The sequence below is a fragment of the Gallus gallus genome, chromosome 1, assembly GCF_016699485.2.
Source record: "Gallus gallus isolate bGalGal1 chromosome 1, bGalGal1.mat.broiler.GRCg7b, whole genome shotgun sequence".
Taxonomy (NCBI): domain Eukaryota; kingdom Metazoa; phylum Chordata; class Aves; order Galliformes; family Phasianidae; genus Gallus; species Gallus gallus.
Window position 1 is genome coordinate 5402324 of NC_052532.1, and position 17277 is coordinate 5419600.

At 37.7% G+C, this 17277-nt stretch overlaps 1 long non-coding RNA gene across 1 annotated transcript in view; it reads left to right on the forward strand.

Moving 5' to 3' along the window:
• LOC107054627 overlaps window positions 1-17277 on the forward strand; it is a 52290-nt gene that overhangs the window by 26432 nt on the left and 8581 nt on the right. Inside the window, exon 2 of the long non-coding RNA XR_005842281.2 lies at window positions 13532-13628. This is a non-coding gene — a long non-coding RNA (uncharacterized LOC107054627). The remainder of the gene's footprint in view (window positions 1-13531; window positions 13629-17277) is intronic.

Sequence of the window (17277 nt, forward strand, 5' to 3'; positions counted from 1 at the left end):
GAAACATGCCAGATGTTTTTTACTTTCTTCTTAAAAAATACATTTCATTGGAAATTCTGTACAAAATTAGTATTCCTTAGAGCTGCTTGAAAGACTGCTGAGGAATCATTTTTTATTACATTTTTCATAATATGATATGTCCTTTTTGGCTTGCTAGACTCTATTTCAGCAGGTAACCTTTCCATTTTGTCAGTTCTTCTCTTGGATGCCACACACTTTGCCCTAGCAATACTTTCTCCTAGATTTGCACCTGACCACTTAAGATTTTGTCCAACAACCACAGAAGACTATGGAAAAGTTCCCACTTACCCCAGCAGACTATGGAACAGCTCTACAACAGATCTTACATCAAAATTCAAAGAAATTTTGCGTTAGCGCGGATGTTCCGTCTTTTCTGAGAATGCAGCAAACGGAAACCCTACATCTAGATATTTATTTATTTTTGTCTCTCTTGTTGATTTTGTTAGTTGTTGAGTCAGTGTTTCCATTTCTACAGTTTCCCTACACTTCATTAAATTCAGTCAAATTCAGAAAACGTTTTTGTAGCTGTTTTTTCCTTACATTCCTGCTACCAAGTATATTGGTATTATTGGCATAATAGCAAAATACTAAAATATGAGCATAATTTACTACAGGCTTTGACCTAGGCAAGTAAGATTACCAGTAATTTTTGTTGGATAATTTAATTACTTAAAATTTGTAGCATCGTACTTGCTTTGTTACAGTTTTCTCCCCTCCTCCAATATCATCCTGATGTTTTTCTTTTTTGGTTTAAATCTTTTCAGTTCACCAGTGTGATAATTAGACATGTCAACATACTGCAGATGTTAAAAGAAAACTTCATCATATTCTTATATGAGACACAGAGAATCATCTTTAAGGGATATGAGTTATACAGTGGAGAACGAATGACTTTTTTGCTCTCTCTGTTTAAATACCATAATGTTTGCATTAGTAGTAGTATCCAGTATCCAGTAGTATCCAGAGGCTCCAGCCCCAGATAAATGTTCACTAAAGCAGAATTCTGCTTTAGCAAAGATAGTGCAAAAAGTTTAGTTTAATAAAAAAATGCATACAAAACGTACCAAGAAAATTGGAGACAGCAACGTTTAGAGAGGCAAGTTCATAAGAGATCAGTTAGGAATGCAGCCCAGTTCCTCACAGTGCTGCATCAGGGCTCTGCCAGTGGCTGATCACATTACCACCAAGAGAAAGATATTCACTCCATATTAGAACTCATGAAGTGAGACAACACTGGCTTGAAAGAAAACCTCAGCAAAGCTAGAATATCAGTACAAGTGTCCAGATGTCTCCGCTTTGTTTCATAAAGAACTGTAATTAAAGAAATACATATATGCATTTCCAGCTAAACTGATACGTGTTGATTTTCTCTTTTTAAGTTTTCCGTACTTTTACAGGCATCCTTTCTGATTCTGCTTTATTGATTTTAGCTGGTTCTTTTCACATTTACTTTTCCATTACTGCTTTTTTTACAGAAGGAAACTGGTAGATCACAAATGTGAAAACATTCTGTAAATGAATCTGTAAACAAATTGCAGTTTCTTCAGAAACAGTAAATGAATAATCTAGAAAGACATACAAGAGAGTAACTATTTTCACAACCTGTAGTTTTAATAACTCACGAATGTTTTAGTCAGCAGACAAAGATTTTATGACTAAAACTGCAACATTTTACTGAATCATTTTACTTCTTTCCACCCCCTCTCCCCCTCTCCCCCCAACTAAAAGAATAAAACCTTGTGATGATTATTGTCCTATAAAAGAACCCCTTCCCCTCCTGTTCTTTTTTTCTTCCTCAGTATTACCTCTTCTGTTTTTCTGCAAGGATTTTTCCAACCTATCAAAATATTTTCCACAAAAGTGTACAGCAAGTGGCAAAATGCATTAAAGCTATTGCTTTACTCAATTACTTAAATTCCAAAACACTAAACTTGTAAGATTTTCATGTCCTTTGGCTTATGCAAAGCTTGGTCTATATCAGAATACAGTGAAGACAAGCTAATAGCACTGTGTTTACCTATCTCTATGTGTCCGATTAATCACCCAAAGAGCCCAAAGGATAACCAACTATAAACATTACTAAAAGCTACTGGTTGGCACCATTTGTTTTGGTTGAGGGGCACCAAAGGGAATGGAGATTTGCTTTTGTTATTTGTTAAAACATATACCAGAATTAGTTCAACTTCTTCCAATCACCAATGATTGATGAGGCTGTACTAAATATCTTGTTATAAAGGTGAGCTATTCTCTTTTCAGATGCAGCTCTTCAGTATCAAGGGAGTAAGTGGTTAGAATGGTTTTTACACTACAACTTTTTCCCACATATTTTCAGAATATTGCTGGATGTATCTAGAATACAACATATTGGAGCTGACAGTTTTATATGTAAATAGACACATACAATTTCGTATGCATGCAAGCACATACTCCATCATGCAGAAATCTTCTTTTCTATTGATTTTAAGAATACTGTGCTGTGTGCAGCTCCACAGAACTCTCAGTGTTGTCTTTTGTCCTCTGCTCATGTGAGAGGGGACACATCTGCGGGCTCAAGCCTGATGAAGACGATGGCATGTCCTGTGTGAGTAAAAAGGATTGAGTGTTGTAGCTTTAGGACCTGAAAAAACATTTCAAGCTCTGCTCCACTGAGTCCAACAGCTTGCTCATTGAAGTTGAAACCCTTCTGGAGTGAATGAGTGTCCTGTGTTTGTGAGGAATATGTGACTACTAACATGCCTCAGTCCTCTGGTTGCATGAATAGACACTCCATACTTGATCAGTAATAGGTTCAGGGGAACGCTAGGACATTAGTTCAGGTATATCTATAATGAAAGTGAGATCATGAATCCAGTGAAGGGAAAAACAAAGTCACCACAAGGAAGTCTTATATTCCATCCAGTATTACTTGAATTTTTCTTCCTTTCAAAAACACATGAAAGAACTTTCTTTCCACTCCCAATAGCCCTGACCAGGTAAAGCATTATTTCTGTCATCAGTGGGCTGGAAACTTTGGGAAGTTATTCACTAATGAATTACAGACTGTGCAGCATCTATATACGAGTCCCTTGAAAGCTAATTATATATATATATATAGACATAAACATACTCACAAACACTGTTTCTCTATATGTTCAAGAAGTTTGGACTTATAAAAAGCACTCCACTCAGGCAGCGTTTGAAAACATCAACTGGAAGTTCCATTTTGATCCTAGCCAGAATTTAACCACCTGTACATGCACAAGCACAGAGACCACCTATGAAGCTCACACAGTGAGCTTTATAATGGCAATCACCCATATTTTTTAGTGAAATCATGATATGTGGCACTTTTTTTCTGGAAACCAGTGTGTTTATTCTACCTTTAATCAAGTGACGGTCCCATATTAATCCAAAGAATGCATCTGAAAACCAAAATACTTTTTCAAAACCCAAATAAATGACTTCTAAGAAAAAAAGAGACAAGAGAGTAGATCTTCCTGCATGGTTGGTCACACTCTTTGGCCTCTCAGTTGATACTGGTGATAAATTTATTGATAAAATCAGGAGGGACTTTCACAGGGGAACTTTCCTTTTAAAGCAGCTATGTAAGACTCAAACCTCCTTACATTGCAGATCTGCTGATCCCTGTTGTCTAACTGTGGTTACATGTGCTGACTCCAGTTTCAAAAATAATTTCTTAATCACTTTTGGCTCATCTTGGTTTTTCACATTGCAAAGCCAATGCAGCTGTGGAAGGATAGATCAGATTCCATTCTCCCTCACACCTCATCAACATCAATGCTAATTAAGTTCTAGATTTGGGGCCAAGCTACACCCTGAGATACAAATAGCCTCCAGACTGGGGCAAGGGCTTCTGTCCTTGTTCAGTGGTTGGCATGATGTGAATCATGCCATTCAGTCACAGCATGGCCTAGGTTGGAAGAGACCTTAAAAATAAAGTAGTTCCAACCTTCTGCCATGAGAAGGGTTGCCATCTGAGGTTCCTACTGCAATAGGACTAATAAATAGCAATATCATACAAATTATGATAATTAAGACAGTTCCTTTATGCACAACAGTAGGGTTTAGGTCAGCAGGTCAACTGTGTGCACACTGCTCTTCAGACTTGGTCTCCTGAATGTCTAAGCAGGAGAACAAGGTGGGGCTCATGGTGATTTCTCCTGCTCTTGCACAAAGAAAAGTAGAGGACACCAGGGAGTGGCTCACGTTCGTGTGCCACCCTGGGAGCAGGAAATCACTGCCAGGTCTCACAGAACACTTTGTGACTGCTAAGTCTCATTGCTAACAAGCTAATTTTTCCCTTCAGTGTACTCTGCTGCAGTCTGCTTCTCCCACTCCGCAAGGCTTCCTTCCTCAGCAAAACAAATGAGCTGTTCCATTAAATGCATCAGACCAAGGATGCCTTTCAGGGTTTTGTTTAGCTGAAGCAGTCAAGTTCTCCTCCCAGTATAAACCTGGCTCTTCCTCTCTCTCTGCCTTTCCCTGCAGTGTTACTTGAGTCCCCAATTTGAAATGCCGTAATAGCATGGCATGACTATTTAGTTGAACACAATCACACAATTGTGTGACAAGACAAATGTAACGTAGAGCACAGGGGAAATGTGATCCTATACTCGGTGCATCCATTCTGTACCAGAACAGTTGAGAGCTATGTAGTTTTTGAAAGTCAGTCTCCTTTTGGCAATTAACTTCAATTAATGGTACATTGCACTAAGCAGAAAATAAAAACTATGCCATTAAATCCTTCGATACAGGCTGAAAGGGTTCCAGTTTGGCTCTGAACTGCTCTAAAGAGCCCATGTTCATATTACATAGTTATAACTTTACAGGCCTAAAAGAATATGAATCAACAGTCATTTGTGCTGTCCCCCACATTTAACAAAGCTTATGCCTGGAGTTTTAATCCTGATGTAGCAGGATATGTGGAGGTAATTTCTGAATGAAAATATCAAGCTGCACACAAATATTCTCTGCCACTTTAAATCCAAATAGATACTACAAAGGTATGTCTTTTATTAGTATACATTTCACATAAATATGTTGAAATAATAAAACCACACATACCTTTTTAAAAGTCTTTCTTATCAGCTTTACATTGCAGTGAATGAACTTGAACCCAGGCCCTAAAACATGTCATTGTTTTTCATATATACATATATGTACGTATATATGTATATGCATTTTCTTCAGCTTTCAGCCAGAATATTTAACTTTCAAAGACAGGCATACTTTTAGTTTGGTTCACATTTGTTAGTTTTTAATTAGACTTTCCACTATATCAAACAAATGTCAACATTTTCCACCGGTATGTTTATAGCAATTCTAAATAACCTCTTTAATATACTGAGCACCAAGTGGTGCCAGTGAGGCTTATATTCAGCCTGATTGTAGAGGTACACCTTGACTCTCAGAGATGCCCATTCCAGACTCTGCACCTTCCACTGCTCCTGTCTTCAGTGGTGCATAAGCTGGAATAGATTTTGGGCTGCAGATTTTTCCAATCATAGCAGTAATAGATGTATATGGGAAGGAAAAAGCACAAGATTTGAGCCTTTCTGAGGCATTACAGAATCACAGCATCCTGATGTATCTCTTTGCAAAGAAAACTACAAGAAAAATGTGCCTGAGAGTGATTTGGAGGCTGGGGGGACACTACATCCTCTATAAGTTATGGTTTAACATCCAGAGAGTACAGGATTGTGACCACAGTCCAACTCAATGATGCAGTTCCAGCTTCCACTCTGAAAAGCTTGTCTGAGACGTTCCAGGGAAATTACATCAATTTTACTTGAGCATTTTTCATGTAGGAACATACAGTCCTTCAGATTTTCCCAGGGACCGGTGTGAAATTTTCATGAAAGATTATTCTGACATTCATCTTTTTCAGTTTAATTACTAATAACCGTCTGAATCATCTCTGCACCTTTTCCTTACTTCACTGTGACAGAATTTGGGCTTTCCCTGCTTCTTTTTACTAGTATGTACAACAGGTACAACAATTTCTCCTTATGTTTCTCCTGTCCGTAATATACAAATAATTTTTTTGGTAGTTCTGAGGATGGACTAGTGCACTTATTAACTCCTTCATGCATTTCACGCTTTACTAACATTTTCTTGTTGTTACAAAATATTTGTGCAACAGTAAAATCTTCTGGTACAACAAAACTTTCATTCTATAATGGGATAGAGTTTAACAACACTGTAATATTCAGTGTTCCTCTAAAAGTCGAGACAAACTGTACCTCAGGTTCACCATCAGCCACTAATTTAACTTAATTTGGCCCTAAAATAGCCATGCTGTTGAGCTTTCTTCTGAAACACGTGATTTGCAGACCCCAGAAGAGAAAGATGAGCTCAATGCACAAGATGTCAAACTGAGATTAAACCCACTAAGGTCTACAAAGCCTGCTGCAGAAGTGATAGCTATCTTTGTCAAAATCCCAAGCAAAAACATGTACGTCAAGAGAGATCGTCGATAAAATATGAATATCAGGGTAAGACTAAGTTGTGGGTTAGTTTCAAAGAATTTTTTTTTCCTCTGAGATGCAAAAATTATCTAAAATCTTACAACCCATTTCTGAACACTGCATTTATGAATTCTGATGACATGTGTAGTTTCCTTCTATGGCAACACATAACTACAAAAGACTTGTTTATTAAAAAGTATCTGTGAGTTTCTGTGGTTCACTGAGAGATTCAGGGTACTTATTTTTAATTCTAATTTGTCTGGCATTCATTACATGCATACCCACAAACCTGTAGCTTCTGGCTCTGGACAAGTCATTATGAAAGATGTAAAACCTGGAGATGGGGCATTTGATTTCCACAGAGACATCATCTGCCACAGCATAATTAAAAGAGTTTTGTCTAAACAATAAGATCAGTATGAGGCATTCCTGAGTCTCAGCAGTTTGACATGCTTCTCTGCAAAGAAAAGTTCAAAGAAAAATGCCTTCAGAGTATCTGGGATCTACATTGCTTTCTCTCTAAGCCATGGTTTAACATTCAGAGATTACAGGACCATGACCACAGTGCAACTCTCAGGTGGGGATCACGATTACTGTGCTGTAGAGGGCTGTCCTGAGTTGTAATACTGTTGTCTCAGGGGTCTCTCATATTCATTCCAGTCTGAATTTTTCCATGTTCTTTACTGTAAATATCTATCTGGACTGTGATACAGTTTAATATGAGCATTTCTTATAGGTTTATTTGTTAGGCATTGATTGCCAAAACAGAGTTGCGCAACATAAATACAGGAAAAAAGTATCAATATTTGCTTCATGGATAGTGCAACTGAAGTAATTGACCCATAGTGTTTATTTATGAGACCAGGATATTCCTAATCTCAAAGTGTGAAAAAGCAAATCACTCACAGTTAATTGATTTTACCCTGAGAATAGCATGGATGGAGAATTAACTCCTTAACTGCATCAAAGTGAAATTTATTTTGGACTCTTAATTTTTGGTTCATAGATTTTGGGCGATATTCTACACCATTATGAGATTACCAAACTGTATCGAGCTGTAATATTCTAGCCTGAGGAGAAAGCCAGGCCATCTTTGACTTTAAGGTATTGTATCTTATTTGGCTACTACAAAAAGTACAGGCATCGGGATGGTCCTGACATGGCAAATGTCACTGTGTTCTTGTATTGAGTGCAAGGAGAAAAAGAGCACTGGAATGCATTCTGTGTGCTGAGAAAACATGGAATAATAGCCCCAGGCCTTTTCTGGATATGGTTAAATACATCTCTGTGGAGTCATATTTCAGCACCAACAGTTCCTGTATAAAAATAAACTCCTTCCAGCAGAACCCCCCTCTTCATCCTAACCAGAGATTTTCCAATGCACGAGCTTCCTTCCCATTCCCCCTGCCATCCCCTCAGTCCTTCAGTCATTCTTTAGGATACTTCTCTTGGTGTCCTGAGTTTCCTGGTCACTCAAACTTGGTTTCTTCTACATCTGGGTAATCAGCATCAGTAATTAATGAAATCGTGGTATGTCTGTTACCTAAGAAAACAGGGACACACATATTCCCTCAAGTCTAAGTCTTTCTGTGATTTGGATTTTCACCATTGCTTTGGTTCCCACTTTGGATCAGTGCACAGATATTTACTGAAACTGTTCAAAGTTGCCTAACCATTGCAAGTATCCCGTTTTTGGTTCCTTGAAGAAGCTTAGATCTCATTTAGATCATTCCACTTTTGAACAGTACAAGACTTTTTGCCTGAGTAAAACTCATCACAAGACTGTATAAGAAATCCAAGATTTGTCTTATGTGACAGAACTTAAGGACAGTTCCAGTTCAGCTGTTTTGATGATTCACCTATGAACTGTACAAGTGTTAACACATCCTATTATTACAGTGCCCCCACTCCCACCTGCTTGTTTGCTTCACCCACCTGTTGCATCTTGCCTTTTAGATTGCAAGCTGTTTGGGACAGGTACATTGTTTATTCTGTATCTGTTGTACAGTGTCTAAGTACGACCCAGTTTAGCTTCTCAGGTTCTTCTGTAATAAAAAATAAAAGTAATGAACAGCAGAGATAAACAGAGTCAATAGTTAGGTACTGATTAGTTTTAGGATAGGAGCATTTAAAGTGTATTTTAATTTTTAATAATGATATAATTAATGTGTGATAATGATCTTCGTTTAAAATCTGATTGGAAAGTAGATGTGCTGTTTTTTTTTTTTCTTCTTCTGCAAAGTAGTTAAATGAGGTCAGCACTTTTAGGCTTTTTCTCCACCCTTCCCTGCAACTGAGGGTTGACCTCACCTTGGTTAATATGAGATAAAATTTCAGTGTCTGGTCCCACCCGTGTCTTGTAGTGGGAACATTAACATGGGTGAAAATGCCTGAGTGTTTCACAAAGAGAAAGCCCATGTGTGAAAGGCCATCGATTGTTTCCTGCATCTGGCTTTCCTTGGTCTTCACCACACAAGTTGACTTTGAAGATGAACTCTTCTGTGGTTGCCTTTCCTGCTTGTTATCAGGATTTTCTAGCCCATTCAAAGGGTGCCATCAAAGATATATCTATAGAGATGTAAAGCAGCATGAGCTGCATTCATGTACATGCCCAAGAAGACATGGACTCATCTGCTGCACTGGTTTCCTCTAGCATGTATCTGTTTGAACAAGCGCTGCTCCCTGTTTGGCAATAGGTTATTCAGTAGGCACCAGTCATCTATCAAAGCATTATCATTAATAATCAAAGTGAGACATTGGAAGAATGGGAAATAAATCACCAGTGGCAGATGAAGCATCTCAGCACAAGATGAGATTTTCTGCATACTGAAAAGGAATTTTTTTCGATTACCTTTACAAAGGAAAATAAATGGCTTAATCCTAAATTACATCATATTCCTCTTCCCTGTAAAGTCAGTGGTGTACGACCACTCTATTGCTAAAGGGTATAAACTTCAGAGTGGCATCAAATGTCTTCACCCAGTGAAATGGGGTTACTATTTCTTTAAGTATTGGCAATTCTGGTTTCCACTTCTTGGGAAGATGATTTGGATAAATTCAGGGAAAACTGTGACTGAAAAACCTTACTGTAATTATCATCTTTCACCTCCCTGCACGGGCCCCTCAGTAGGTAAGAAAAGAACAACAGTGATTAAAAAGACAGAGTAATAATTTGGATTCTGGCTGATTAATAAGGTAATAAAGATGACTGAAATATAAACAATTCAAATGGAAGTCCTTCTTAATATACCAACAAGTTGAACTTACAGCACTGATTATAGCCGGTTTTTGTTACCCTCTATCCTGAAATGGAAAATAATTCATTCTTTCATTATGACAGGTACAACCTGAGTATCATTCTGAACTAAGTGAAGCTTGCTTTTACATTAGAAAAATCTAAAAGAGAGTGTGTGTGCCTTTATTTTGTTGTCTTAGTACTTTTTTTTTTTAACCACAGCCTGTTTTACTCCTGTAACTGAGGGACATAAATTCATTCAGAATGCAACTAAATCAAAGTAAACCCACATTAAATCACAGAATGTACATTTAATCAATATTTGGGGCTTTTCCATGCATAAGCAATGACAAATCTGTTACTGATAGAACACTGGTACAGTGTTAGGAACCAGTATTTCTCCAGCTTTTATCCTGGGAGGACATGGGACCACTGCAGTCATTAAAGCATGAAGAAATGGCAGGTAACAAAGGACTTTGAAGATCTAGTAGTCCTATACTACAGCACCAGCTGAGACGAGTTGGACAATATGCACTTGATGCACTTGATACAGAACTGCCTTTCCACACTAAAGCTTTTTCAGTACTCCAAGATCTTTATATTTTATTATTATTATTATTATTCTTTTCTGCTTATTTTTTTTTTTGGTCTTTAATTAAAAAAACACAACAAATATTATATGTCTGGGACTAAAATTGAAGGCTTTATATTCTTCCCGAGACTCGCTATCCCCTTGAAGAAAATCCTGATCTAGTTTATTTGCCAAGATAAAGGACTCCTCTGTTTTTACTGATGCCACCATTTCTCACATGACAGTGGTGTTCTGAAGCATAGGAACAGGGGACCAACATAAAGGGCTAGATCAAAATGAATCTTTCCCAAATCCTGTTTTTAACAGTGACTAATAGAATATACTGAGGAAAAAGTAATAATTCTTCCTTTGATTATCAGTGACTTACAGCACCTTCAGCCAAAACTATCTGGGCCATAATATGTGTTAGTTTTGATGGATTATTCAATTAATTTGTTTAATTTATTCTTTAACTCATTCATTCCTTTGGATGTCACAACATTCTATAGCAATAATTCCTACAGCAACATGAGAAAAAGTTGAGTTTTTCTCATGTCAAAGAAATGCACAGTTCATAAGTGTGTAGATTATGATCAGTCTCAGAAGACTCTTTTCCATGGTAGAGTCCTCTTTCATGTTTTATTTCTGTAGATTTTCTAGCTTCACCTGATCATAGTATTATCTTTCTGCAACTATAGGGAAGAGAATGGTCCAACCTCAAAGAACAACCTTCTTATCACTTCTAGGCTGCAACACATCTAGAAGCAGCCAGAGAGAAGTTTAACTTGCCAGAGCAATTAACATCTCGCCTAATAAACATGGAAACACTAGTAGCATAGAGACCATATTATGCCAAGCCTTCAGGCTCATTGTCCTATGACAGGAGCACTGAAATGATTTTTACAGCTTCCTGGATTACAAATAGCAACGTGTCTCTGAGCATCATTAAAAAGGGGGTGGCCAACAGGGAGAGGGAGGTGATTGTCCCCCTCTACTCAGCTCTTGTGAGGCCCCATCTGGAATACTGCATCCAGGCCTGGGGCCCCCAGTACAGGAAGGATGTGGAGCTCTTGGAGCGGGTCCAGAGGAGGGCCACTAAGATGATCAGAGGTCTGGAGCACCTCTCCTATGAGGAAAGGTTGAAGGAACTGGGATTGTCTAGCTTGGAGAAGAGAAGGCTCTGGGGAGACCCCATTGTGGCCTTCCAATACTTGAAGGGAGCATATAAACAGGAGGGGGAACAGCTGTTTACAAGGGTGGATAGTGATAGGACAAGGGGGAATGGTTTTAAACTGAGACAGGGGAGGTTTAGGTTAGATACCGGGGGGAAGTTTTTCACACAGAGGATGGCGTTCCACTGGAATGTGTTGCCCAAGGAGGTTGTGGATGCCCCATTCCTGGAGGCATTCAAGGCCAGGCTGGATGTGGCTCTGGGCAACCTGGTTTGGTGGTTGGTGACCCTGCACATAGCAGGGGGGTTGAAACTAGGTGATCATTGTGGTCCTCTTCAACCCAGGCCATTCTATGATTCTATGAAGATATGGGGCAAAACTTTAGAGATGACAGTTAAAAACTGACTTTTCAGCAGAAATTCAACTAAGTCTGACCAGGTGCAAATATCTTTCAATGTCTACCTCTTTCGTGTAAAATACAGGCAACTTCTTCAGGAGCCTACCTTTCCTCCTTATAATTGTCCTCTATTAATAAATTCTCACCAGAAGTTAGAGAAGACCTTGGTTTCAATTAGAAAACATGATTTGCATTAGAGAGAGCGAAATGGCTGCAGATATTAAGCATGTAAGTACTTCCGAAATATGTGCAGTAATCCACTTTAGTGGTGACGTTCAGTAATGACAGTAACTAGTAACTGACCCAGGCAGATCTTAGTTTGCACTGCAGTGATGTTCAGTTGTTTAAAAGCACTAAGCTATGTTTCAGTGATGCAGAATTTGGGGTTTATAAGACATTCGAAAGTGAGGCACATTGTTTGACGGAGTTAAGATTACCTTTGAGGTTGCCGAGATAGGGAGAACTGCTTATTGAAATACAAAATGACTTTAAGTCGATAGGGAATATCCTGCTGAAAGAGAAAACCAAAGACTAGGGGTAAGGGAAATGTACTGTCATTTTCTGTTAAGAAGCTCATTTTTTGCCTCCTTTTAGAACCACTAGAAATTACTTCAGGCACAATTTAATAATCTACATCAGTATCCCAAGAGTTAAGATAGCAAATGATATTATAGCAAAAATGTCTTAAATAAAATAAACCTCAGTAAATCTAAAAATGTTGCTTTTCCATCAGATTCCTGAATAATTCAAGAGCTGTAACATCCAATTTTTAATTTTATTTAAATGGGGATATTCTTCCTCCTAAATGACAAGTGTAGTTTAGCATTAGGCATACACAGTGGAGCAGAATTGGGTTAAGATTAGGTGTTATGTAAGAGATTGTGTCATATAACTATTTCACATGTGATTGTGCAATTCTCAGTATTAATTGTAAGCAATTAACTATGTACTTTGGGTTTTGTTGTTCTCATCCTACCTCCCCAGTTCTGTGAGCCGCATTCCAAAATCTCCATAGGGGAGAGAGGTAGGGCACACAGGTGGCAGTGGTAGAGCGAACTCCTGTCACTTTTTTGCAGCTCAGAGAACCACAGTCCCCCTGTGTCCCTTCATGCTGTTGCCCAATGAATGTAAGTTGAGTGATCCTGCCTTACCATCTCTCTGTAACTTTCATATCCAACCTTCTTGGAAACTGCTGTCCTATGTGCAGACTGTCTCTCAACAAGTGTTGTCCTCGCGCAAGGGTTGTCTCATATGAGCCACATCTGACTCAAGCCACAGCTTGGACATTCTTGCCCACCACCTCATGAACACCATGACTTGGGGAGATGGAGGAGTTACTTCAGGCAGCCCCGTGGGCTAAATATATATCAGTGACATAGGATGATTCCAAAACAGATAGAACACACTTAGACGATCTGAAACCTTCTTCACACTCTTTTTGCCTTCAACTTTTAGCACAATTACTGTAGAAATGAACTTTGAAACATTAAATTAAGTGGTACAGCACCCTTACTGGTTAGGTATTAAATGAAGAAAATTTGCAGGTCAGCACACATTAGTTTTTAGCACTCCTGCTGAAGGTCGTAAGTGAGATAACTGAGGATAAAAGCTAGGAAGTGTGGAAGGAGAGTTACACCAGAATTACAGTTGACAAAACTTCATTTTCAGGTCCTTTAAAGGTGGTCAGGATATGGACATGGGGGAAACTATTTCACTGTGGTTTTCCTGGTTTGTCAATCAGAGTGGAAGAGATTCACCTGACCAAGTACGTATGCTGATGATGAATGCCTGTGTCTGTGCAAGTCATTCCAGTTTTTCTTTACAGTCATGGAACGTCTAGCTGATATGCCCCGTGAAACCCAGAACACTTTTTATCACACTCAAATATTCCTGTCAATTAGATCAGATGAATCGGACCTAGAAGTATCTGTTTTTTCTCCCCTAAGTGTATGGACAGCTGAAGAAGAAAAGTTATGTTGCATTTGTAAAAAAATGCACATGCATGCCTGAAATTTGCTAAAGTTAATCACATTTTAGTTTTTTGTAACTCAGTATCGCATGAAAAAGGAGATACCTTTATTGCCTTATACTAAGGTTCACCACTTGCAAAGTACTAGCTTTTTTAATTTCATACAAAAATTCAGTTTATAACATGGTCTGTATACTTTACAAATCAAATATCAAGAAAAATCATGTGCTGCTAGGCAAACAAAACACCTTTCTAAGCTTATTGACACAAACTTTCCTCCCAGCTGATGTTATCTCTTTTCAAATTGTATCAGATCATATCTTACCAGGAGAGCAGGCTGGTTAGATGTACAACTGAGTCTGATGACACAACAGTTTTACTGCACTCAGCTCAAAAAATTTTAATAGAGATTCTACTGTTACGACATCACTGTGTATTTACAGCTAGATGCACATTCATGTCTTTATTCTTTCTCTAGAGAAATCGTGAACCTTATTGTAATGTTTGCTTAGCAGAAAAAGATTTCCAATTTAGGATAGAAGAAAATAAAAAAAATAGGTGAAATTCATTAACTTGAAACCCATGAAGATAAAATTGCTGTTATAGAGACAAGAAATGTCAAAAAACACATTGAAATCTATCCTTCTGTCCTGTGTTACACCTCAATGCAAGTCCTACAGATCTTTCCTCCACAAATATGTTCATGTGCTCTTATAGTATCTTCCAAGATGTTCAAATATGCTTTTAGTATTGTAGTGAGAAAAAAAGAAAAAAAAAAAAAGAAAAGAAAAAAAAAGAAGAAAGAAAAAGACAAGAAAAGAAGAAAAGAAAAAAAAAAAGAGAAAAGAAAGTCTGATTTGAAATATCAGTGTTCCTCTGATTTGTGTGTCACTTTCAGAACATCAGTAAGAATATATTCTCAGAAGATCAGTGCACTGAATTTTGTGCAAAACTCAAGAATCAGGTTTTATATATGGCACTCGGGTTATCAATGCAGTGAGATATTGATGTGCACTGTAGCTTCAGGAACATAAAGCATGCCAAAGAAATATTACACATGAAATGTAAATCTATTGGATATCTCTTTGCATCAAGAACATTAATTAATGGTGTGATGAAAATGACATTTTCAGCTTACAATGCAAGCTGGGGGAAACTGTTAGTGATCATTCTGGCTTAATAATCATATTTATTTCAAGGAAGGAAAATTAATTTAGTTAATAAATTGAAGAATTTTCTTGATTTTTATGTGACTAAGCTGTAGGTGGAACTTGCTGCATTTATATTTCAACAATTATAGTTTGAATGCCTCTTTCAGTAGTAGAATTTTGTTTTATTGTATTTTAGAAAATTACGCAAATTCAAATTCAGGTCACTGCAGAGAGACACTGCAGGTTTTCTGAGATATACAGTATAGAAATAACCACACAGTTGTCCCTATATCCAGTTACATCCAACTCTAATGTTGGAACTTACAGGCATATGAAACAGGATGGACCTGATCCTGTTGTTTTACTTAAAATCCTTCTTCTATAATGCTATTTCCTTCATCCTGTAAACTCAGTGTCAGTAAATCCCGTGTTTGTTACTGCAAACCATGATGATTAGAAATGTGAAGATTTTATTGATCTCAAAGTGTAGAACACTGTGGGTTCTTTTAATACAATGTGACCAGGAGATATTTTGTGCTAGAAATAGAGAACAAGAGTGTATATAATTAAATCTTACAGTAATAAGTCCTCACAATTTATTCAGCAATACCAAATGAAACATACAATAATTAAAAAATCCAGGGTCATTTTTCTTAGCTGGCAAAACCTGGTCTACATAACTTTTTTTGAACAGCACCTTTAATGAACTCTCAGTGCTGCAACCTAATGTCATCACGTACTAGTGTGTCTCATTGAAGAGAAATCCCATTGATGCCTGCCTGATCTTTGAAAGCTAGAGATAAGGAATTCTGTGTCAATGTCAATAATTGTACAATGAAATAAACTGCATGCATGCACTCTTAGTACTTGTATCTGTAGGGAGAGCTGCTTAGGAGTTTACTCTATTGGAAGATTTACTGTGCAAAAAATGCCAAATCATTGCACCTGCTTCCCCTTCCCTTCCCTTCCCTTCCCTTCCCTTCCCTTCCCTTCCCTTCCCTTCCCTTCCCTTCCCTTCCCTTCCCTTCCCTTCCCTTCCCTTCCCTTCCCTTCCCTCGCCTCCCCTCCCCTCCCCTCCCCTCCCCTCCCCTCCCCTCCCCTCCCCTCCCCTCCCCTCCCCTCCCCTCCTCAGATACATCCCTCAGATACAAATTTTTGTCTGAAGAATTGTTAGAGTATAAGGGAGGATGAGACAGAGCAAAGAAGATATAAATCTCTGATCACAATATCAAACAGGGATGTAGGGAAGAATCCTGTTTGAGTACCTGCTCTAAATCAGAAAGGTTTTTTTTTTTTTTTTTTTTTAAACTGCCACAGATATTCTAAACATAATTCTTTTAATGACTGTTTAGAAAAGCGGCAGAAACTAAAGACTTTCATTTTGGAATAAAATACACAAAAAAAAGTATCTGTATTTTTCATATGACATTAGGAAGAAGGTCTTTTGATAAGTAAACATAGAGAAGAGAGAGGAAATACACAGGTAAAGAAATCCTGCAGGATATACATCATGAAGGAAGGGACTTTTGTCAGAGAGCCTTGTTGTTTCATTGATTTTGTTTCTGTATTTTGAAAAAAATGCAAAATTATAATAATAATAAAAAATTGCCAAGGTGTTGTAGATACCTTACAAATCTGGCAGGTTTTTTTAACAGCCTCACTTTTCTTCCTGCTATCTGGGTATTTCCCTTCCAGCTATGCAGGTCACAACACTTGGCAATGCTATGCCAGCACAGAGATGTTTTTGTGCCATTAAACATCTTGATTGGACACACAGTCTTGTCAAATCAGCAGATACTGCTTAAAGACTCTACTTTATTTTCTGGAAGATCCTAAAAATAATCTAAATCTATTATTTTATGTCCTTAGACATCCTTGCAAGGCTATACTGGGAAATGATGGCTTTTACTGCTTCTGTTCTTTAAAAACAACTGCTTTAAATCTTTTCAAAACATTTCTCTCTTCTCTGTACTGTACTGGAGGAAATTATCTGTCTTTTTCCTGTGTTTGAGAAATTTCATATTCACACGAGTCTATACATTGTTTTCATATGACATGTTAAGTAAATATTCCTATTTTTCCAGGAAGTACAACTAATAGGTTATTAATATTTTTAGTTTCTGTTGGTGGTGGCTTTTAAAATGTGTGAAGGTTTAAAACTCCTGATATGCATCAATATTTTTGAAGACAAACATTCAAATGATTTGATCTCTGAAAAAGTAATTAACTAATATTCTTGAAACTCCACAGCAAAGTTTTATCCATGGCATAAAGCTGAAAATTTGAGGAAGGTT